At 44.0% G+C, this 25,216-nt stretch overlaps 1 protein-coding gene across 3 annotated transcripts in view; it reads left to right on the top strand.

Annotated features, from left to right (window-relative positions):
- The window catches only part of MIER3 (MIER family member 3), an 874,587-nt gene that overhangs the window by 422,720 nt on the left and 426,651 nt on the right, over positions 1 to 25,216 (top strand). The gene's annotated exons all lie outside the window — the stretch shown is intronic.

Here is a 25,216-nt window from a genome sequence, read left to right as displayed (position 1 = left end):
TTAACAATCTTTGCTGCTGCTAGCAGGTTGTAACATGACTCACTTAAAGCAGGTGTTGAAGTAGTTTCATGTAATGTTTTTGAGATCAGCTGGTGTGCTGTGGTGTGATTTTGTTTTAATCCTGGAGCACTTGGTAGAACATTGGTAAGAAGTGCCAGTAGCTAATATTTGTATAAAATATTTGTACCTTGCCTTAAATACAAAGAAAGGGTTTTGTTGTTCTTAGATAATTTTCCCATTCTCTTAAACTGGGATCAGCCCTCCTTTTGCCTAGATGGTTGCGTAGCAACATTTGTTGTTGGCACAGGATAGGTAACTGTTTCTAAGAAAGGAGGCTTAACTGAAAGTGACAAGGAAAATTACTTGGGGGGGGGGGGGGGGCTTGGTGGATCTGAAAATGGTGCAAAACTAAAATAGTGAAGGGCATATTGGATTGAATAGTTTGAGGTGTTCATGTGTACAGTAAAGTGAAATATGAAATTTAATAAGTATGTAATGTTGATGAATATAGGCACGTTTGCTAAAGTGAGAGATCTGATGTCAATTTTCATTCTGTCCTCAACCGATGGGTTCTGATCCGATCCATCTGAATGGATTCAGCCATTGCTAAAACTCGTGGCAACCAAACGCACTCGAGCTTTGCCCTTAACCATAATGCACCAACCCCAAGTACCTCAGATATTATTTTCCACTTTCAGTGAAAGACATGTTCTGCCAGTTACTCTTGAGCATTTTCAAAGGCAAGTTAAAAATTTCTATTTTCCTTCAGCTTTATTTACGATTACCTTTTCCCTGACCTTTACATTATTTCACATATTTCTTAAATACTGTCGTTAGTATTTTTATTCTGTGTGTTATCTGCCTCTTCCTACTTTAATGGTAGGTCTTATCTTCCTTTTCTTTCTCCTGATCTGTCCTGGCTTCCAAAAAAAAAAAAAACCTTTAAATTTAATACCAACAGAATTTTTCTTCCCGTCAGTGTATTATTTTTAAAATATGATGGAAAAAGGGCCTGTGGGCTTTAAAAATTGTATTAAAAGTGTAGGCATAAGCTTCTGTTATCGGATGCCCACGTTGTGTTTATTGCTTAGGGCCCCTTCATTTGCAGGATGACTCTGGTAGAGCACAAAAATAAATTGATTCTGAAAGGACTCTTACCCTGTTCATTTGGTGAGGCTATATCTGATGAAAAATCTCTCAAACTGAAGTCAAACCAGCCAAAATCAAGGTCTCTAAAGCCTTCCTCTTTGTTTTCGGGGTCTTCTAGATACAGGTTGAGAAGAGATTTGACTTCAACCTCTGATCCAAAAAAGCCAAAATTGTCTGATCCGGACCAGAGAGAATCCTCATTGGATCTGGCTGTAGCTAGTTCTACTTTTATTGTAATGCCAAGGACCAGGTATTCACCTTCAATGGATACAGTGCCCTGTAGGATACCTTCACCTTTTTTGGATAGACCCAGGTCCCCTTCAGTCTTGTCTGCTTGTTCTCCCAGGAGTCTTACAGCAGAAGATGTGAAGAGAGTGGGGAGAAAAAATTGTGTATGTGCAGGGTCCCTTCGGCTCCTACCACTCTGGATCAGGAGGTCCATTCCAGTGCTATACCCCCCCACTACAAGTTCCTCCTCTTACTCCCTCATTGGTCTCAGAGTCCTGGGATCCTAGTCATTCAGATCCATCTGGCTCGGAACCAAGGATTGTCTTATCTGCGGATATCAGGCTTACTCTGCGTGCTCCGATCCCATCAGAATCGGAGAGCTTGTGGAACCAAAGCTTCTCTGTCAGACCTGAGGTGTTGTAGTTGACTCTGATTCTTTCAGAGCTGTCTCTCTGCCTTGGAAGTCTCTGCACTGGATAGCTCTGCTCCGGCTTCCACCTCTGGGATTTTGCCCTCTGAGCAGGAGCAAGCTGGGGTCCAAAAGCTTGCTTTTTCAGATCTGAGATCTTCCCATTCTCCGGAGCTATCTGCCTTTGAGATTGTGAAGAGAGTTTTCTCTACCTCAACAGAAGGGATGGATCCACCTCCCTTGGATCTTAAGTCTTCAACACTTACGTCTCAGCATTCAGAGTCCCAGCAAGCTTTTCCACAGGGACAGCCAGTACCAAGACCCCAGGCTTCCCCACAGGGAATCTTGATTTATTCTTCTGATACCTCTCCAAAACATCCGGAGGAGGTTCCTAAGAAGGCAGTGTGCAAGAGGAAGCACCTGGACTCACCAGAGGAGTCCATCACAGGAGATACGGATTTCAGTGAGGGGTCCCCATGGTCACCTCATGAAGATGTCTCATTTGGATAATCCTAGAAATCCTTAAGCAGAGAGGTGGCTGGACACCCAGCAACCCTTCGTCTGAGGAGTCCGTATTCCTGGAGACCTTCGGTATTGGCCCGTCTACCTCCTGGTGGGTGACTCCATCCCCCGATGAGCTCATTGAGTTGATCTCTCAGTAGGCGTGTAAGGAACCTGACACCATTGAGCCTATATCTCTGAGACCAGATAAGGTTATAGCATTACTGATTGATGAGCAGTTTTGGGTAAAAGGGGTGCTCATTGGCTGCCATGGTGATAGCTGCGGCCACCAAAAAGGGACTTACCAAGTAGATTTCCACTGTCCATCCCCCCAACATGGAGTTTCTGGCAGTGGACAAATTTGGGAAGCATGTCTATGCATGAGTGATGTTACCTTAAGGTCACTGAATTATTTGACACATTTTACAAGTCTTCACAGGGATTTGATTAAGGAGTTGTCAGATACCCTCTCAGGAGCCATTTCTGATGAAATTCAATCATCTGTCACTTCAATTGGCTACCTTGCTGTACATTTCCAGTTCTTCCACAAGGTTGGTTTCGCATGTAGCAGAAGGAACCTCAAGGGCAGCAGGTTCAGGCATTTCCTTTAGGAGGCATGCCTGGCTGCACTTGTGTGATTTTGCGGAGCCCTTCAAGTATTCGTTTGTCAGTGCTCCCTTTGATGGCACACCTTTGTTTGGCCTCGGGGTAAAAAAACACTATCCAGGTGTGAAAAGGATTGAAAGACCATGTCTGTCCTGGGCATATGTTTTTCAACCTCTGAAAGATCCTTTTCCAGGAATTTTGAGGTGGTCAGAAGATGTGGTTCAAGAAGTTTCAGGGTCTGTTCAAGACACATAGAGGAGATTCCCCCAGAGGCAGAGGAGAGAACTTTAATGGATGACGATGACCACTGTGCAGAGGTGGCTCGCAAAACCAGGGGTTCAGGTAATCCTTTGAAAGACCCTATATGCGCTCCTGAAAGGAGGCCTGATTGCCCACCTCTGGGGGCATTCAGGGAAGTTTATCCCCTGCACCAGAGAGCCTAGCTGGACTTAAAAAAATACTTGGGGGCTGAGGATTATTTCCAGAGGTTATAATAATTCCCTTTTCCCTTCCTTCTCCAAACTTGAGAAGAATCCCCAATGTTCTACCCAGTCAGAGGGAACAAACAGCAATTCAGATTCAAAAGCTACTAGAAAACCGTCATCCAAGAAATCCTCCAGACCAGATAGAATCCGGAACTTAAGGATGTTCTTCGTATTTCACTGTTGCAGTCATTACATTTGGGTAATCCTGCCGGCAGGTTGCCCTCAGTCGGCCTGAATTCCAAAGTCCTGGGTCCTGCGTCGGCTGCTGTCGCCCCTTCCCTGACGTCAGGTCTTTTTAGTGCCAAAGAAAACGGGACTGGAGACTAATTTTATATCTCAGCATCTTTAACAAGTCAGTTCTCCGAACCAAGTTTTGGCTGGTCACTGTTCAGCCCATTCTTCCTTTTTTGAGCAAGGATAAGTGGATGTGCTCAATATACCTTCAGGGGTGTGTACTGTCATATAAAGATGAACAGACGATCCAGAAGGTATTTATGCTTCCGGCTGGGAGACTGTCACTACCAATTCAGAAATCTGCCCTTTGGTCTCACCACAGCACCTAGGGTGTTTACCAAGTACATGGCAGTAGTAGCAGCTCACTTGAGACTGCAAGGATTCCGGGTGTTTCCATGTCTAGACGACTGGTTCATTTCCTCTTCGACCAGGCATCAGTTGATAAGGGCAAGAGACCAGGTACTCCAGACTTGTTCTCTTCTTGGATAACTGTAAACTGAAGTCCCAGCTAGAACCAACTCAGACTCCTAGGAATTCATAGGAACAATTCTCAACACAAAGTCAAACATAGCTTCACTACTGCCTTCAAGGGTTCAGACCATAAGATTACAAGTCAGAAAGTTAATCTGCAGTAATAAGATGTAGGTTCATAGGTTGGTACTAGGCTATCTGCCCTAGGGCCTATACAAGCCTAGCCATAACAATTCCCTGGCTATTTCTTCCCACACTATTTACTTCCCTAGACCCCTGTCCAGCAGGGTGACTGACGTGATCCCTGGGGTGAATTTCCTTTCTCCCATCCAATCGTCAAGGTTCCTTTTGAAGAGGGCCAAGGAGGCGCTCTGCTTGACATGTATGGGCAGTCTATTCCAGAGTCTGGGGAGTCTCTGGGTCAGGAACCTATAGCTTCAGCGTGTTTTGTTTATTGTGATATGATTTAGATCCCTGGATCGTGTGGCTGTGAGGGATTCTGATTTCTTTAAGTGTAGCATGTCCAACAGCTCTGGGTTTGACATGGCCTTGTATGTTAAGCAGAGACAAAGTAGACTATATGCGACAAGAGTATAGCTGGAGTTTAAGGCTGTCAGCATAGGGCATCTGCTTTAAGCCTGTGATTCTTTTAGTGAGGTGTTTCTGTGGCCTTTCCAGTTGTTGCAGATGTCTTGAGAGGTACATACCAAATAGGGCATTGTATTCTATAATGGGTCTAATAAGGGATGAGTACAGTGGGACAATGACCTCCTTTTTTCTGGATGATAAGCCCTTAGTGATGAGGTGTGCCACATAGAAGGGTTTCCTGACTGTTGTGATGATGTGGTTATTGAAGGCGAGACCACTGTCCACGTGTCCCTAAGTCTCTTATCACACTTTCTGTGTTTAGTGTACTGCCACCTATGTGGTAATTCACAGGTACATGTTTTTTCCCCAAAGGGGGATAACTATATCATATTTCAGCATGCCTGGTCCTTCAAGCTCTGGGATCATTGGCAGGGGTGATAACATTAGTACCTTTGGAATTGGCAGGGGTGATGACATTAGTACCTTTGGACAGATTTTACATGAGAATACTTCAGTGGATGCTAACCACACAATGGTCAGTATTTTACCAACCCATGTCTTATCAGATACGAATCACTCAGACATGCAAGAGAAATGTCAGGTGGTGGATTCGATCAGATCAGGTTCTAAAAGGCCATCCATTTATTTCCCCTCAGCCCAAGGCCATAGTGACCATGGATGCTTCCCATTTGGGGGGGAGGGCATTTTCTGGGGAAAACAGTGCAAGGCACTTGGTCCCCCAAAGAGGCCAACTTGCACATCAGTGACCTAGAGATGAGCAGTGCTTTTAGCATTGCAGGCCTTTCCAGGATGCTGTCCCCTTGGGGGCAGGTGCAGTTCTAATGAATAATTTGTCAGTAGTTTTGTACATCAACAAACAAGGAGGGACCAGATCCTACCCCTTGTATTGAGAAGCTGTCACAGTGTGGAAATGTGCAATCTCATCCACCTGCTTTCTCATAGCAGTGCACAGTCCAGGGAAATAGTGTGACGGCAGACAAACTGAGCAGGTACATTCTTCCACCTCACGAATGGTCCCTCAACAAGAACTTCATGCAGCCTTGCTGCGATCTATTTGCTTCCCCCTAAACAACAAATACAGTAGTTACTTTACCCTAATTCCTCTGCAGGGGGAATCCCCAAGGGATGCTGTACTCGATTGGCCCCCGGTCTGTTCTACACTCATCCACCCATTCTGCTAATTCCAAGGTTCGTACAGAAAGCTGCCGTGTTGAAAGTCATCCTCATTTCACCCTTCTGGCCTCGACAGATCTGGTTCCCTTGCCTTTGGGCTCACTTGCTTCGCCAACCTTGTATTGTGGGTCCGACTCCTGAGCTCCTGTCTCACCCGACCGGCATGATTCATCTAGACATAACCAACCTCAGACTGATTGGCTGTTAATGGAACTGGAGAAACCAGGCAAACAACCTATGCTCTCTCGTCATCTGTCCGTCACATACTTTTATCTTCCCATAAGCCTTCTATCAGAAAACTGTTACAACAAATGGAAGAAGTTTCTTTACTGGGCTCTTCAAAATAATATTTAACCTTTTTCAGCCCCACTACATAGCATCCTTGAACTTTTGACACAGCTTTAAAAAAGGAACTAGTGCGTCTATCGTTAGCATTCATTTTCATTTTGGTTTTGATGCTTTTGTTGCATCTCATAAATTGAGCAAAGCCTTCTTGAAAGGCACTGTTCTTCTGAGACCCCCTTTTAAATATCCTACTCCTCCATGGGACCTGAGTTTGGGACCTGAGTTTGATACTGCAGGCTCCTACTCAGTCCCCCTTCGAACCAGCAGCTACATGTGACCTTAAGTACCTTTCTTGGAAGACAATTTTTCTGATAGCTATTACCTCTGCCAGAAGACTTTTTGAGATTTAAGCCTTGTCCTCTAAACCACCATACTTCATTTTCACAAGGATTGGGTTACATTACGGATTAATGCATCCTTTCTTCCTAAGGTGTTGTCAGAATCTAATGTCAATCAGTCCACTAATTTACCAGTATTCTTTCCTAAATTTGCTAACTATGTCGAGTATGTGTTGCATTTATTGGATGCCCACTGACAATTATTTTTACCTATGTAGAACAAAAGACGTCAGAAAAACTGACCAATTGTTTGTTTCATTCACTGAAGTAAAGTTGGGAAAACCAGTTGCCAAAGTTACAATCAGTTAGCCACTTAGATAATGTATTCCATTTGTTTATAACAAATTTGGTATTACTCCACCAAAACTGTTATTAGCCCATTCAGCTAGATCCATGGCCAGCTGTTCAGTATTTCAGTCCAGAATGTCCATGGATGATATAAGCTCAGCAGCAATTTGGGCTACTCCCCATACAAGATCCAATTTGTAATCAGTAATAAAAGTATCCGTAGGTAGATCTTCATTTGGTTCAGTGGTGCTCCTGAATATCCTTTCTTGAGTCCACCCTGGAATATAGGTAGCTGAGGACTCTAGCCCATCAGTTGAAGATAGTGAGTACTGATAACATCAGAGAAATAAGTTATGTACTCACCATAATGTTCCATCTGTGTTGTCCATTTTCATTCTTCAACTCCCCACCCACCAACCACAATCCTGTGTAAACTTCTTGAAGAATGAGTAGTTACAGGACATGATTTTCCTTTATATTGAGCTCCAGATGTAGTTGCCTTCCTATTTGACTGCAGATGTTTACTTTCTACTAAAGTCAGCAAATAAGATCCGAGATGCTTGGAGTTGGTGCATTATGGGTTTAGGAGAAGCTTGAGAGTTTTTGGTTGCCACAAGCTTTAACGACGGCTGAGTCTGATCAGAGGGATTGGATCCAAACCCATTAGTTGAGTAAGAATGAAAATGGACACCACAGATGGAACGATGTTCATCATGTTTCACTGTTGCAGTCATTACACTTGGGTTATCCTGCCGGCAGGCGACCCACAGTCGGCCCGAGTTCCAAAGTCTTGGTCTGGCGTCTGTTGCGGTCGTCTCTTCCCTGACGTCAGTGCGCCAGGTGTATAAAAGTTGCAACCGACGCCATTTTTTTCAGTCTTTCTTGCCGCGCGGTGCCCGAAGCATAAGCAATTCACAAGTGCCGGTCGGCCGACTCCTGAGATTTTCAAAACTGAATTTCAGAACCAAAGTCTTCAATAAAGCTAAGTTCCCCGTTGGGGAAACTTTTTTTTCTTGCTCCAGACCGATGTCAGTAACCGTTAATAATTGTATTTCTTGTGGGAAGCAAATACCTCATAAGGACTTTCACTCTTACTGCATTCCTTGCCTAGGCCCTGACCATGATGTCACTAGTCGGTTTTGTGCTAGATTTAATAAACGCACTGTTAAACATCTGTTTGATTTTGCTTTATATTATTTTGGACGAAGATTTAATTACATAATGCCGTCGGAACAACCGTTGACTGGAATGTATAAAAAATGCAAAGACAAAGAAAAAGACAGGCATCCGAGGTCCAAAACCGACGACGAAGCCTCTTCTAGGCCAGTCACCGGTTCTCAGTGAGGCGCTTTCGCAGCCCCTGACACCCGCTACCTCAGAGCCACAGGCTGCAACCAACAGCCACGTGGAGACACCGAGGCCTGTGGAAACTCAAGGTATTGGGCCTACGGAAAATATGCCCTCAGATGGGTCCGGAGCCGCTGAGCAAGGCCCCGGCTTCTGAGGGTATTTTCAGACCTTCACAGCTTACAATTAAGCCCACTACAGCAGCAAAGGCAAAGTCAAAAACACCATTAAAGACAAAGAAACAAGTGCAGCATTCTCCAGAACAGTCATGCATGCCTAAGAAACAGATGCTTAAAATGGCCGAAGACCTTATTACTTTAATCAGGGGCTCCCGTCCCCCTCCTGACAAAAGGCCTAGGCAAGACACTGATTATGATTCCTCTGATCAGGTTTCCATTTCTTCTGATTCTTCTTCTGACCAGGGCTATTCTCTCCCTCCCTATGAGGACTGTGATGCTGAAGAGTCCATTCCTTCAGCCTCACCGCCTGAGGATTACTCTTTTGGGGAACCCCTGCACACCATGAGGGAGCATTTCCATTGGGAGAGCCAGGATTACTCAGAATCCAAGAAAAAGCTCAGAGATTTCCTTCTATTGCCTCAGCACAGGCCCTTGGCTATCCCCCCTGTGCTTGATATTGTTGATGTTTTTTCTGAATCCAGTCTGTCTCAAGATTCTTTACCCCCTGCGCCAGTAAAGCCATACGGGTACTACAGGGTCCCCGACTCTCTCATAAATTTCTTTACAAAAACCCCGCTGCGGACCCAGAAACTATTTCTCAGGGTCCAAAAGGGGTTAAACTTTCCACTGCCAAAAATCCTGTCCCCTCAGATAGGGATTCCAGAGCTCTGGACAGATGGGGCAAAAAAGTTTACACTTCTGCTACTTTAGCTGTAAGAGCTTTAAACTGTCAAGTTTCACATGCTTAAATATCAGCAGTATCTCGTGTCATTGTTAAAGCAGAAAATGGTTACAAATATAGAAGGTCCTGACTGTAAAGAAATGCAGGATTTATTGCATGCAGTTGAACAAGTGGGAAAGCATACTCTGCAATGTGGTTTTGATTCATTAGAGGCTTCTTGTAGAGCCGCAGTTACAGGCTCAGTTATTCGAAGACATGCTTGGTTGAAAGAACAAAGTTTACCTGACCATGTTAAAATGAAATTATTGGATGCTCCACTACAGCATAATACTTTGTTTGGTGTTAAGGCAGAAGAGGTTTTAAAGAAAATGGAGGATAAAGCAAAGTCAATGTAAACTGTGAAAGATTTCTTACAGGTTCAGCCACCTAGATTTAGCAGGAACTGGCCTTCAAATAATTGGTCCTTTCCAGTGTCAGACAGGCCACAAAGAGGCAGATAGACTCCCAAGAGGCAGATCTCAGCCCCAAGGCTCCTACAGACCTAAACAATGGGGGTGCTTCAGCCCCCAAAGGAGAAGACAAATCACAACCTTGTAGGAAACCGTCACAATGACTTCTCTCTGCAAATGCCAAGCTCTTACCAGTTGACAGCACTCCTAGGGGGAAAGCTAGCACTTTTTTCAAAAAATTGGCACATGATCACCCAAGACCAATGGGTGCTGAATATAGTTTCTCAAGGGTACAGGTTCCAATTCCACACGCTTCCAAAACCAAAAGGTATGCCAAACCTGCCACAAAACCAATGGGCAGAGGCACAAAAACAGATTGCAGCTCTTATGGATAGGGGAGCTATTCAAAATGTTCCACAAGAAGAACAGGGCCAAGGATTTTACTCACGACTTTTCCTAGTACCCAGAAAGGACAAAGCATGGAGACCAATACTGGACCTGTCAATCCTAAATACTTTCCTGGATGTTCCAAAATTCAAAATGTTAATACTACAACAACTCTTGCCCATGCTGGGCAAAGAGGCTTGGCTAGTTACTTTGTATCTCAAGGAGACATACCTGCACGTCCCAATCAGACACTCGTGCAGAAGATACCTCAGATTTATAGCAGGCTCAATGCATTATCAATTCTCTGCACTGCTCTTTGGCTTACCTACTGCACCCAGGGTCTTCACAAAATGCCTGGCACCAGTAATTGCATTTTGCAGACAAAAAGAAATTCAAATATATCCCTACTTGGACGACTGCCTTATTCAAGCAGAGAGCAAGGGCATTCTTCTAAAGCACCTGGAGTTTGTAAAAAGATTACTAATTTGCCTAGGGTACATAGTAAACGAAAAGAAATTAAAACTAGTTCCCTCTCAAGAGATAATATTCCTGGGTGCAAGCTTAAATACAACTACCCAGATGGCTTATCTCACGCCAGACAAAAGCAACTGACTCATTACATTCAAATGATGGCAACAAAGACCCAGCTCCCTGCAAGAAAAATTCTGCAGGCCCTGGGTTTCATGGCATTTTGCATTCTACTAATTCCATATGCCAAACTGCATATGAGGAAACTACAATGGTATCTAAAAAGTGTTTGGACTCAGCATTGTCACAACCTAGAGACAATCATAACCTTGATTCCCTGCCTACAACAGGAGTTTCGATGGTGGTCCCAGGCCTGTCACCCCAACAAGGGACAGCTTTTCACCTTACCTACAGCCAGGCAGGCAATAACAACGGATGCATCGGATTACGCCTGAGGAGCACATATGGCAGGAAAATGTATTCAGGGCACGTGGCCCAAGGAACTAATGCATCTTCACATCAGTCAAAAAGAGATGCTAGCTGTACAGAATGCCCTGACAGCCTTCAAGGTCCTAATACATCCAGGACAATTATTAATAAAGATGGACAATACCACAGTTATGTGGTACATAAACAAGGGGGCACACATTCCTACCCCCTATGCAGACAAGCCATGACTTTGTGGAACACAGCACTGACTTACCTGGTACATCTGCAAGCACAATTCCTGCCAGGAACAAAAAATACACTGGCAGACGAACTAAGCAGAATTCTCATGGATCCTCACGAATGGAAGCTAAATCCACAAGTGTTCAACATAAGGGAATGGGGACGCCCAGACATAGATCTATTTGCCTCCCCTGACAATTGCCAATTACGGAAGTTTTGCACAAAGACTTATCACTCTCAAGCATGGAAAGTGGATGCTCTATCTTTCAACTGGAAAAACCTGACAGTCTATGCCTTCCCTCCGATGCCTCTTCTCGCCAAGGTGCTTCTAAAAGTCAGACAAGAGAGGCCAAAAATGATCCTGATTGCACCAGACTGGCCACGCCAGCACTGCTACCCAATCCTAAAGATTTTGTCCCAAGGCCTGCCTTGGCCTCTACCTCAAATCCCTCATCTTCTAACACAGCAAAACAATCCGATTCTGCACAGTCAACTCAGAATCTTAAACCTGGCAGCATGGCAGATAATGTAGCCACTCAGACTGCACCTCTCTCTAAAGCTGTTTTGGATGTAATTTTGGAAGCCAGGAGACCCAGCACTAGGAAATCTGATTCGGTGCTTGGAACCAGGCACAAGGGCTCGACCCACTGGTCCCTGATATGCCTCAGATTTTACAATACCTGACTGAGATGTTGGACAAAGGCCTATCTTTTTCTTCTATTAAAATCCATGCCTCTGCCATTTCAGCTCATTGCAATACGGATCCTCCTATTTTTTTCACATCCTCTACTACGACAGTACCGCAGAGGGGCAAAGAATATAAGACCCCCTAGGAGAGCACCAGTACCTACTTGGGACCTCAATTTTGTTTTAGAAAAACTAACACTCCCTCCTTTTGAACCAGCCAGCACAGCTGATCTGAAATTCTTGTCATGGAAAACTGCTCTGCTCCTAGCAATAACTTCAGCAAGAAGAGTTTCAGAGTTACAGGCATTGATGGCTGTGGAACCTTTCCTCATTTTTCACCAGGACAGGGTTTCTCTAAGGACGAACCCAACATTCATGCCAAAAGTGGTCTCCAATGTGGCCCTAAACCAAACTATTCATTTGCCTACCATTTACCCAAATTCCCAGAATAAAGGGGAAAGACTTCTGCACTCTTTGGATATACACAGGCAGCTAAGATTTTACTTGGACAAAACAAAAGCTTTCAGAAAAACTGAGCAGCTGTTTGTAGCATATGCTGCAGGATCACAAGGAAAACCTATTACAAAGCAGACTATCTCCAAATGGATAGGACACTGCATCTGCTTCTGTTATGCACAACATGGCATATCTGTGCCCAAGGGCATTAGGCATCATTCTGCCAGAGCAGCAGCCACTTCAGCAGCTTTCCTCAGAGGGGTACCAACCAAAGACATATTAGAAGCTGCAACCTGGAGCTCAGTGCACACTTTTACCAAGCACTACCACCTACCTCTCTACTTCAAATCCAGAGCAGACTTTGCCACTGCAGTTTTGCAGGGCTTGTTAGCCTCGCCAAATCCAATCTAGACCCAGCCACCCTACCTCAGCTTTGGGATTCTACCAAAGTGTAATGACGGCAACAGTGAAACACGATGAACATAGTACAGTTGTGTACCTACCATAAATGTAGATTTTCGAGTGTATTCACTGTTGCAGTCCTGGTTACCCACCCACCATCCCCCTCTTTGCTGGGACTATTCTGTACTTCTCAACTCTATACAACCTATGTGGTGTATTTGCTTTTAGAAGAAGAAAATGATTTTAGTGACATATGCATGGTGGTTTGGCATATTTTTATCTTTTCAGCCTTCATATCTGGGGGGCACCTGACATCTGGGGAAAGAAAAACTGAAGAAAATGGCATCAGTTGCAACTTTTATACTCCTGGCGCACTGACGTCAGGGAAGAGGTGACAGCAACTGACGCCGGACCAAGACTTAGGAACTTGGGCCGACTGCAGGTCGCCTGGGCCGACTGCAGGTCGCCTGCCACAGGATAACCCAAGTGTAATGACTGCAACAGTGAATACACTCTCTAACATCTATATTTGTGGTGGGTACACAACTGTACTTTATGGTGAGTACATAACTTCTTTTTTTGTAGCACTCTCTCTTAATAAAAATAAATGACTGGTTGGGAAAAAAATTGTAAAGTGATCCTAAGCTTCTTGCATGGCTTCAGAGTAGCATTTTACTGTGTCAGGTAATTAGCTTTTTAATTGAGAAATGCTTTTTCAGTATGCGTAATTTGTTTTTTAATAAGTATTTGCAGATCACCCAGTGCCTTGTCTTCATTGAATAGGGTGGGTTTATAGCCCTCAGATTTCGCTTAATTTTGGCTTCAGAATACTTTCTTTGAGTATGGATGACCAATGAAGCACATCCTCGTGTTGTCTAGTTTCATAAATGCATCCCACTCAGCGATGCAGTGTGCAGGCTTTGAATCTAAAGCCACTTGAGTGAAGTATTATTTAGGCTGGTTCACTTTGAATGTTGTATCATTTGAAATACGGGATACGCTGAAGTCTTTCACAAGAACCGGTTTAGCACATTTTGAATCCTTTATATAAAGTTTAAAACCAATGACCTGTTGTGATTTTACTTCAGAAATTTAACAAAAAGGCATTCTGAAATCAGTTGCTTTGAAAAATCTTGCCTTGGCTGCTTTTCTGTTTCACAAGATGTCCTTCATGGATGCATCTGCAGTCATAACAAGTGGGTTGTCCTGTCGTCAGGCAGCCCTGCAGTCGGCCGGATTCCAAAGTCCGGGTCCGGCCTCGGCTGATGTCGCACTCCACCCGACGTCATCTCTGTTGGTCTTCGGGTATAAAAGCATCAGCCGACGCCATTTTCCTCAGTCTTTCTTGCCGCGTGGCACCCGAAGCAGAAGCTGTTCGCAAGTGCCGGTCGGTCGGATCCAGAGATTACTTCTACCGAATACTACTTCGAAGACTTCTAAAGCTAAGTACCCCGTTGGGGACTCTTTCTTGCCTCAGCCGATGTCAGAAAAAGTTAACAATTGTTTAACCTGTGGGAAACAAATACCTCATAAAGATTTCCACTCTTACTGTCTGCCTTGTTTAGGCCCAGCCCACGACGTAGCAGCCTGTTCGGCCTGTGCCTCTTTCAACGGACGAACGCTTAGGCGTCGGTCGGAGTTTGCAGAACAGTTTTGCGGTTCTGATTTTGCGTACATTATGCCGCCGGATCCTCCGACTACCCCAAAAACGCAAAGATAAAGACCGACACTCGCGGTCCGCGGTTTCGGCCGAAACCACGGTAAAGCAAACATGAGTGTCTCGGTTTCGCCGAAACCGAAAACTGCTCAAAGTACAGCTGAACCTATTCTTACAACTGAGGCCCCTGCTACAACTCTTGAATCGACCTCAGAAATTTTACCCACTACGGTGGTTGACTTATCAGACACCATCCCTTGGATGTCTCTACCCCAGCACGTGGTACTGCTAGGCCTCCAGCTGCCATGTCCATTAAGGCCTTCGCCAGGGCTAAAGCAGCCAAGACTACTAAAACAGTGCCTGTTAAACCCCCACATCCAGGCCCTCTTCTAGTTCTCAAATGCTTTCTTTGGCAGAAGATTTAATTTCTTTAATTAGAGGATCTCAATCTCACCCAGACAGGGCCTCTCAGCCCCCAGAGAAGAGACCTAGGGCAGAGCCCCCTGATCCAGTGTCTTCTGATGATTCTGCTGATGAATCAGACATAACTGACCAGCCTGAGGCTCCCTTCTCCAATTTTGAAGATTCTGATGCTGAAGAATCCATTCCAGCTGCTTCCCACCAGAAGAATTCTCCTTGGGAAACCTTGCATGCCATGAGAACAGTTCCAATGGCAGCAACAGGATTTTTCAGACTCCAGAAAAGACTTAGGACCTTTCTGCACCTCCCACAGCACAGGCCCTTAGCTATACCTCCTGTTCTCTCTGTGGTGGATGATGCTTTCAATGATGTTTGCTCCGCTCCAGATTCTTTACCCCAGCCCCTGCCAAACCAGACAGATTTTACAGGGTGCCAGATACTCATCACCACCTTTACAAGGCCCCACTTGCAGACCCAGAAACTATATCCCAGGGTCCCAAGGCAGTAGCCGACCACAGCTAAAAACCCTATTCCTTCTGAAAGGGAAGCAAGGTCACTAGACAGATGGGGTAAAAAGGTCTACACTTCAGCTACTCTCTCAGCTAGAGCTTTAAACTGTCAGTTTCACATGATACAATACCAAGAGTTTATGCTTGATCAGTTAACTAAAAACTAACCACTGATGAATCTCTTGATAAGAAATATGTATTAGAGATGGTAAATAACATACAACAGGTTAGCAACCATTCCTTAAAATGTGGCTATGATGCACTGGAGGCTTCATTTAGATCAGCCATGACAGGCACAGTGATAAGAAGGCATGCATGGCTAAAGGAACAAGCTTTACCGGATCATGTTAAAGCTAAGTTGCTAGATGCTCCTATGGACAAGACAAGTTTGTTTGGTACACCTGCCCAGCAGGTTATGAAGAAAATGGAAGAAAAGGCAAAATCTGTTCAAACTGTTAAAGATTTCTTGCAGGTTCAACCCCAAGGTTTAGCAGGAACTGGCCTGCCAAAATTGGTCCTTTCCTGACTCCACAAAATTTCAAAGGGGCAGGAATAGACGCTCCAGAGGCAGAAACCAATCCAGAGGAGGTGCCTACAGAGGACGACAGTGGCAAGGTAACAACAGAGGCACAGACACAGCCACTGCCACTACATCAGCACAACCACAGTGACTTAATCCTAAATCCGCCTACCAGGGAACAAATAGCAGCTCCTCTAGGCGGAAAGTTAACCTTATTTTCAAAGAACTGGCACTACATAACAAAAGACAAGTGGATTTTACAAACCATAGATCAAGGTTACCGGTTTCACTTCCACACTTTACCAGTCAAAAGAGGAATGCCAAATCTACCTCCAAATCACAAAACAGAGGCTCTACGCCAGATAATGGAGTTAGCAAACATGAGAGCTGTGGAAAGAGTGCCAACAGCAGAACAAGGAAAGGGTTCTACTCCAGACTATTCCTAGTTCCAAGAAAGGAAAAAAGTTGGAGACCAATTCTCGACCTGTCCACCTTAAATACATACATCATTGTCCCAAAATTCAAAATGCTGACCCTACAGCAACTTCTTCCCATGCTGGGCAAGGAGTCTTGGCTGGTAACTCTAGATCTCAAGGAGGCATACCTGCACGCCCATTCGACCAATCTGCAGAAGATACCTCAGATTTCTTGCAGGATCAGAGCACTATCAATTCTCAGCATTGCCCTTTGGCTTATCTACTGCCAGAGTATTCACAAAATGCCTGGCATCAGTAATCGCCATTGCAGACTACAGGAATTCAAATTTACCCATACCTGGACGACTGCCTGCTACAAGGGGACAACAAAAGCAAGCTGACAACAGATTTACAAAGGGTCATTTACTTGCTACAAGGACTGGGATACACAGTCAATTTACAAAAGTCAAGGCTGATACCATCCCAAACAAGGACATTCTTGGGCTGAATTGGACACAGTACAACAAATGGCATTCCTGACTACAGAAAAACAAAAGAACTTCCTCTTTACTTCTTGGCACTAACAAAACTGAACAAGTTAACAGCAAGAAAAGTTCTGCAGGCCTTGGGCTTCATGGCATCATGCATAATCTTGGTCCCATTTGCCAGACTACATATGAGGAAACTACAGTGGTACCTAAAGAATTTATGGTCCCAACACAGACACAGTCTAGAAACAGAAATCCCACTAATTCCATGCTTAAAACAGGAGTTCCTATGGTGGGCTCAGGCATGCCAGTCAAACCCAGGCCTACCCTTTCGCAGATGTCAACCAAGCCAGACCATCACAACAGACGCTTCAGACCTAGGATGGGGGCCCACATGCTGGACAAATGCGTGCAAGGATTGTGGACACAGGATCAACTTCACCTGCACATCAATCTAAAAGAAATGCTGGCAGTAAAACTGGCAATCCAAAAGTTCAAACCATTTCTCAAAGAGGGCCAGTTGATGATAAGGACAGACAACACCACAGTCATGTGGTACATCAACAAACAGGGAGGCACTCATTCATACCCCCTATGCAGAATGACCTTGGAGCTGTGGACCCTGGCACTCAGCTACAACATTCAGTTACAGGCAATATTTGTACCGGGAAAGACAATACTCTAGCAGACATATTAAGCAGAACCACTGGATGCCCACGAATGGAAGCTGCACCGACATCTTCAAGACCATCTCAAGAAATGGGGAATGCCACAGATAGACCTATTCGCATCACCTCTCAATCACCAGCTCAAAAATTCTGCACAAGGACATTCCACCCACTAGCATGGAAAGTGGACTCACTCTCCTTCAACTGGAAAGGCCTAACAGCATATGCATTCCCACCTCTTCCTTTGATACACAAGGTACTACTAAAAATCAAGGAAGAACGTCCAAGGATAATCCTGATAGCTCCAAACTGGCCAAGACAACACTGGTACCCACTACTGAAGAGCATGTCTCGAACAATATGTGGCCAATACCCTGATGCCTTTGATGTTAACTCAGAACAACTACAGCATCATACATCCAAACCTAAAAACGCTGCAACTGACTGCATGGAACATCACATAGCAGCAGCTAATCCAGAACTTTCCCAAAGAGTTAAAGACATTATTCTTGAAGCACGCAGACCTTCAACAAGAAGGAACTATGCTGGAAAATGGAAAAGGTTTGTCATTTGGAGTACGGAAAGACGAAAAGATGTGTCAAACATAGATATGCCTAACATTCTGGAGTATCTGGCCGAACTTCTTCATTCAGGCCTGTCCTACACCTCCATCAAGATACATGCATCAGCTATTTCAGCAGAATACAGCTTTGATCCACCTGTTTTTCACCCTTTGCTCAGGCAGTTCCTCAGAGGAATCAAGAATGTAAAACCTCCAAGGAAACCACCATTACCAGCTTGGGATTTAAACTTTGTGCTAGAAAAGTTGACACTATCACCCTTTGAACCAGCAGCAACAGCAGACCTACAACACCTGTCATGGAAAACTGCTTTCCTACTGGCAATTACTTCAGCAAGGAGGGTTTCAGAACTACAGGCCTTAATGGCAGTGCAACCCTTCCTAATCTTCCACCAAGATAGAGTGTCCATGAGGACTAATCCTACATTTATGCCCAAGGTGGTATCCAGAGTGTCTTTAAACCAGGCAATCCACCTACCTACCTTCTTTCCCAACCCACAAAACAGAGGGAAAGAATACTGCATACCTTGGATGTACATAGACAGCTACGCTACTACTTGGACAGAACAAAAATAGCAGAAAGACTGACCAACTTTTTGTAGCCTATGCAACAGGAAGGGAAGGAAAAGCTATTTCCAAACAGACAATCTCCAAATGGATAGGAAATTGCATACGATACTGTTACTCCTTCCATGGAAAACCAATTCCACAGAACATAAGACCTCATTCTACAAGGGCAGCAGCCACTACCACAGCCTTCTTACGAGGAGTGGCAACCAAAGACATTATTGAGGCGGCTACTTGGACCTCCGTGCATACATTTGCCAAGCATTATAATTTGCCTCTATATTCCAGATCCCGAGCAGGGTTTGCCACTGCTGTACTGCAAGGGATCCTAAACACACCATAATCTACTTTTATCCTCCTCCCTAGTTGGCTATGGTATTCTACCCACTTGTTATGACTGCAGATGCATCCATGAAGGACATAGTACAGTTTTGTACCTACCATAAATGTAGATGTCCGAACTGGATAGCATCTGCAGTCAGGATTACCCTCCCTCCTTCCCTCTGTGGTACTCCTAGGGTGTTTACCCTCCTAATAGCTAGCTGTTGGGGAGTCTTTTATGGTGTATTTGTTTGTATATATGTACATATATGCTTATTGTTGTGTTTACCTCTATCTATTTGGAAACATTGGCATCTATCCAAATTTTTAGCCTGCAAGAGGGCTACTGGCATCTGGGGCAAGAAACACTGAGGAAAATGGCGTCGGCTGATGCTTTTATACCCGAAGACCAACAGAGATGACGTCGGGTGGAGTGCGACATCAGCGAGCCGACCCGACTTTGGAATCCGGCCGACTGCAGGGCTGCCTGACGACAAGACAACCCACTTGTTATGACTGCAGATGCTATCCAGTTCGGACATCTACATTTATGGTAGGTACAAAACTGTACTTTGTGTATCTTGTCAAAAGCCTTTGATATTTATGTATTGTGTGTGTTTTTGGTACTTATGTAAGTCGAGACAAGTTTGAGATGAAAAACATATTAAAATGAATTGATCTGTGTGTAAGTCTAGGGACTTGAAGCTGATGAGGGGCAGTAAAGCATGACTCATTAAAATGTAAAAAAAAAAAAAAAAAAAAAAATTCAGTCATTTTTCCGAAGTATTTTGTTGTAATGTTTGTCATACTGCAAAACTACTTTGGCATGAAATGGCAGCATTTAAGTGCAGTACTGTAGTGGCAGTGATCCTTGTTCCGTTTGTTACTGTAAAGTGTTGGGTATGGCAGTCATTAAAACCCTTAACCGTTTTCAGTTTTTAACAGATGAAGAAGGATTAGTAGTCCGTAATCCTGTAATATGATGATCATTAAAGCCAGAGTTAGGAAAATTTAGTTTTAATGTATGTACTGCCTTACTGACTCCTTGACAAAACTATATGCTGTTTAATAGTTGGGAATAGAAACACTGTCAGTACGTGCTACTGTTGTGAAGAATATGGTAAAATGTATTTTCAGCAATGTAGTCAGTGAAACATGAAGTACTAACTGAAATAGTATATATTAAGTGTGATGCCTTATTGAAATTCACTTAATTGTATGCATTTAACAGCTGTGTGACTCTAAGTAGAACTGGCAATGATCTTCATCCATCTAAACTGCATGCAAATTACTGAGGAGTCAGGAAGGCTGTGACATTCATGACAGTACAGTAAAAACATTCTTGATTTAATAAATGTCTTCCCAGTGATAGGTTATAGTAGTATTATACATAGCATCCAACTGAAAAAGATGTATTTGGTTTATGTGACGTAAAGTTCATTGCACAGCTTCAGACCATACTGAATGTTATCCTTAGGACAAAACATTAAACCTTGGCCTCATCCTGCTCGAGTTGGTGGTAGCTCAGGTAGATGTTAAAAAAAAAATTCCCACAGCACCTATTTAACATCTTCCTCTACTCTTTTCATCATTCCCACTGCTGTAGTAGCCTTTAGGCTATGCAGGTTGTTTCTCTGCCTAGGAAACAACAACTGGCCAGCTTACCAAAGCTCTGTGGCTTCCCCTCACCTTCACTTTTACTGCTGATTGCTAGTCCAAATGAGGGAAGTTGGCAGTCAGAGTGAATATTTCTCCATTACTCTCTTGCAACCTTGAGGAGAAGCTCCTTTGAGACTTCACAGGAGCAGCAACCAGCTAAGACCTTTGTTTCTGGCAGATTAGTCCCCATTGGGGAATCCCTCCACACAGAAATTGTCATTTAAGAATGTGTGTTCATTTTCTGACTAAAAGTGGTATTTCCTCTTGAAGAAGGCTGGTATAGTTTTTTTTAACACTGTCTGAATTTTCCTGTCGGGGACCACTGTTTATCGCTACCAGCTATGTTTAGTTAATTGGGGGATAATTTTATGTAAATATATGATGTCCTTCCTTATCACTGTTGCACTATTCTTCACTCATGGGGTATCCTGCCGACGATAGCCGAAAGTCCATCCAGCATACCAAAGCTTTTACACCTTTGAGACACCATACATCAAGCATATGTCCTTTGTGCAAAATGTCTGGTACATGTGTGATGTATGAACATGTAATCCTACAGACTGTTTTGCCATCAGTTCAAACACAACCTTTGAATTTGGTCTGCAAGTTGTTCCGTTGAAAGTGATTCCAGTTTGAATTCAGGTATTCATGGGATATCTGATGACCTTTGTACACTTAGACACTTGAAGTTGTTGGAAAAGCTCACACTGTTGAAAGAGCACACAATATTTTTTTAGTTGCCAGCCTGTCTGGTGGAGCCAACTATGGGTTTTCTTTTTCTGAAGAAAAAACAGTTGTGGTTAAAGGAGGAGAGCATGGACACCATCAGCAGTTAAGTAATCTTTTGGTGAACCATGAGCCAAATCCTTTGTCCACCTTTTCCATAAGTCATGCAAATTCTGAAAGTGGAAATAACACCCCTGTGTTGTTTGATTTTAAGACTAATATTCACCAGTTAGAAAATAAACTTTTAAGGTACAATTCTTTGAAATTAGAGAATTTTTATCTCAGTAAATGTTGAGATGCAATTAGTACCCTTTGGACTAAGAGTTTATAAATTTCCCAGTGTGGTATACAGTATACCTATAAAATGTATTCCAATATCTGTGATGTTTACAATAAAGCTGGGTTATATGTTCTCCAGCTTTTAGCCTAGTAGAATTGTAACACATTGCAGATTTTAAAAGATGAAATTAGTTTACTGAATACCCAAGTTGTTGGCCTTCCTTCATTTCGGTTGGTCAGACAATTATATGATGGCATTAATGCTAAAATACAAAGACGTGGCTACCATCATTTGTAAAAGAAGAGAAAGTTGAGGGACTATTTGGCTTATAGTAGTGGGCAAGCTTTTATCTTGGAAAGTTTACAATGAACTGTTTATTTGGGTTCCAACTAGATAAATCCATTTCCTGTTAACAGTGGCCGATTGTTAGACCAACTAGAAACTTTTTCCAATAGCCTAAGTGTAACTGTTACCACAGGGGTACAACCAAATGTGTCAAAGTTGGCTGACAATACAGGTAATGAAGATCTGTCCAATTGGTAAAGCAGTGGCTTTTTCTTTTTCCAATAGTAAAATTCCTTCCAGATGTTCATCGTGCATACAGCTGCAGTAATCACAGATGGGTTTTCAGCCGTCAGGCGGTCCCTCGGTCGGCCGAATTCCAAAGTCTTGGTCCGTCGTCGGTTGTCGTCGCTTACTCTTCTGATGTCAGGAAGGCCAGAGTATACAAGACACAGCCGACGCCATGTTCTTCAGTCTTTTTTGCCGCGCGGTGCCCGAAGCAGAAGCCGTTCGCAAGTGCCGGTCGGCCAGCTCCTGAATTACGAAAATATTTGGAACCGAAGTCTTCATTAAAGCTAAGTACCCCGTTGGGGAAACTTTTCTTGCCTCAGACCGATGTCAGAAAAAGTTAATAATTGTATTTCTTGTGGGAAGCAAATACCTCATAAGGATTTCCATTCCCTTTGCATACCTTGTTTGGGCCCAGACCACGACGTCTCGGGCTGTCGCTTTTGCGCTACCTTCAATAAACGCACTATCAAGCGTCGGGCGGAGTTCGCCCAACACTACTTTGGTAAAGCTTTTGACTATAAAATGTCGTTGGACACTGCGACTACCGTTTTGTCCAAAAAACGCAAGGAAAAGGACTGACACGCGAGGCCCGCCGACACCACGCCAAAACAGGCTACACGTGGTCCGGTTCTCAGCGAGACGCCTTTGCAGTCCCTGACTACCGACGACACTCCTTTGGCGGTGTCCTCTGTACCCGAGACCGCTGGGTCCTCGGCCCTTTCCCAGACTACAACCGAAGCCCCGGCTAATGTCGAGCCTACTAATGTGGACAGGTCCACCTCCACCCATGGTGTATTTAGGCCCTCATCATCTTTTTCAATTAAGGCCTTTACTAAATCCAAAGCAGCCAGGCATCCCACGGGGCCTGCTGCACAAGGCCCATCTCCTGGACCCATGCCTAAGAAACAGATGCTTAAAATGGCTGAGGATCTAATTACTCTTATCAGAGGTTCTCAGCCCCCTCCTGACAAGAGACTCAGAGTGGAGGAAGAATCTCCCTCTTCTGATCAGGGATCCATTTTATCAGAACATTCTGATGCAGAGGAACACTCTTACTCCCCTTTTGAGGATTCGGATGCAGAACAGTCCATTCCTTCTGTATCCCCCCCTGAGGATTTTTCTTTTGGGGAAACCTTGCACACCTTGAGGGAACACTTCCATTGGGAAGGCCAAGACTTTTCAGATTCCAAGAAAAGACTTAGGGAATTTCTTTGGTTACCTCAGCACAGACCTCTGGCTATACCCCTGTTTTGGATGTACTGGATGATGTCTATTCGGAGGCTTGTCTTAACCCTGATTCTCTGCCTCCTGCACCAGTAAAACCTGATAGGTATTACAGAGTACCCAGTTCTCACCAATTTCTCTACAAAGGCCATAATGCTGACCCTGAAACCATTTCACAAGGCCCCAAGGGATTAAAGGCCTCCACTGCCAAGAATCCACTTCCTGCAGAAAGGGAATCCAGATCTCTAGAAAGGTGGGGTAAGAAGGTATATACCTCGGCCACCCTAGCCATGAGGGCCTTAAACTGTCAGTTTCATATGATTAAATATCAACAGTACCTGTTATCACAATTAAGGAACAAAATGTCTCAACCTGAACAACCAGATTTAAGAGTTACAGGATATGATGCATAGTGCGGAGCAAGTGGGTAAACACACCTTACAATGTGGTTATGATGCCCTAGAGGCTTCCAGTAGAGCGGCTGCTACAGGATCAGTCATTCGCAGACATGCCTGGCTTAGGGAACAAAATTTGCCTGATCATGTGAAAGCTAAACTTCTTGATGCTCCTTTACAAAAAGATGTACTTTTTGGTACTAATGCTGAGGATATACTATGAAAAATGGAAGAAAAAGCCAAATCTATGCAAACTGTCAAAGCTTTCTTACAGGTCCATCCACCACATTTTAGCAGAAATTGGCCTTCAAAAAACTGGTCCTTTCCAGCCACTGACAAGTCCCAAAGAGGTAGATACAGACGCACAAGGGGCAGAGGGCAATCACAAGGATCATATAGAGGCAAACAATGGCAATCTCCAGCACCAAGAGGTGGTGAAGACAGTGCACAACAATACAGGAAGCAAACCCAATGACTCCCTCATTTCCATGCCAAGCAAGTCTCAGCTGGCAGCACCTTTGGAAGGGAAACTAGCATTATTTGCAAGCAATTGGCATATTGTCACAACAGACAAATGGATACTGGACATTATAAACAGAGGCTACAAATTTCAATTTCACACTCTTCCAAAAATGAGAGGCATGCCAAACCTGCCACAAAATCAAAGGGCAGAGGCACAACTGCAAATTTCAAAGCTCCTAAACATGAGAGCTATACAAAAGGTACCTACGCACCAACAAGGTCAAGGTTTTTATTCAAGACTTTTTCTGGTACCAAGAAAAGGAACCGACTGGAGACCCATTCTGGACTTATCCATCCTAAACACATTTCTACTGCACCAAAATTCAAGATGCTCACATTACAGCAACTTCTTCCCATGCTGGGCAAGGAGTTTAGGCTGGTAACATTGGACCTCAAGGAGGCATACCTGCATGTCCCAATCAGACAAAGCTGCAGAAGATACCTCAGATTTCTTACAGGTTCAATCCACTATCAATTCTCTGCATTGCCCTTTGGCTTATCTACTGCCCAGAGTATTCACAAAGTGCCTGGCATCAGTAATTGCCTACTGCAGACTTCAAGGGATACAAATTTACCCTTATCTGGACGACTGCCTGATCCAAGCGGACAGCAAACACATACTACTGGAACATCTGGCATATGTGACACGATTACTGCTTTCTCTGGGATATACCATCAACAAGGAGAAATCAAGGCTAACACCATCTCAGAAAATAACCTTCCTGGGTGCCAGCTTGGACACAAACACCCAGATGGCATATCTTACGCCAGAAAAACAAGGGCAACTATCTCAGTACTTCAAAACACTAGCAAAAGTACCAGGCTTACTGCAAGGAAAATCCTGCAGGCTCTGGGATTCATGGCATCTTGCATTCTTCTAATCCCATGTGCAAAGTTGCATATGAGGAAACTTCAGTGGTACCTAAAAAATCTATGGTCTCAACACAGTCACAGTTTGGAAGCAATTATACCAATAATTCCATGTTTGCAAAAGGAATTCCTATGGTGGGCCCAAGCATGTCAAAAGCAGGCCTTCCATTCTGCAAGCCTCAAGCAAAACAAGTCATAACCACAGACGCCTCAGACTACGCCTGGGGGGCGCACATGAAGGACAGGTGCATTCAGGGCA

Source organism: Protopterus annectens, chromosome 2.part2 (assembly GCF_019279795.1).
Source record: "Protopterus annectens isolate FY-2018-M chromosome 2.part2, PAN1.0, whole genome shotgun sequence".
NCBI lineage: Eukaryota > Metazoa > Chordata > Ceratodontiformes > Protopteridae > Protopterus > Protopterus annectens.
This window is presented reverse-complemented; position numbering and strand designations above follow the sequence as displayed.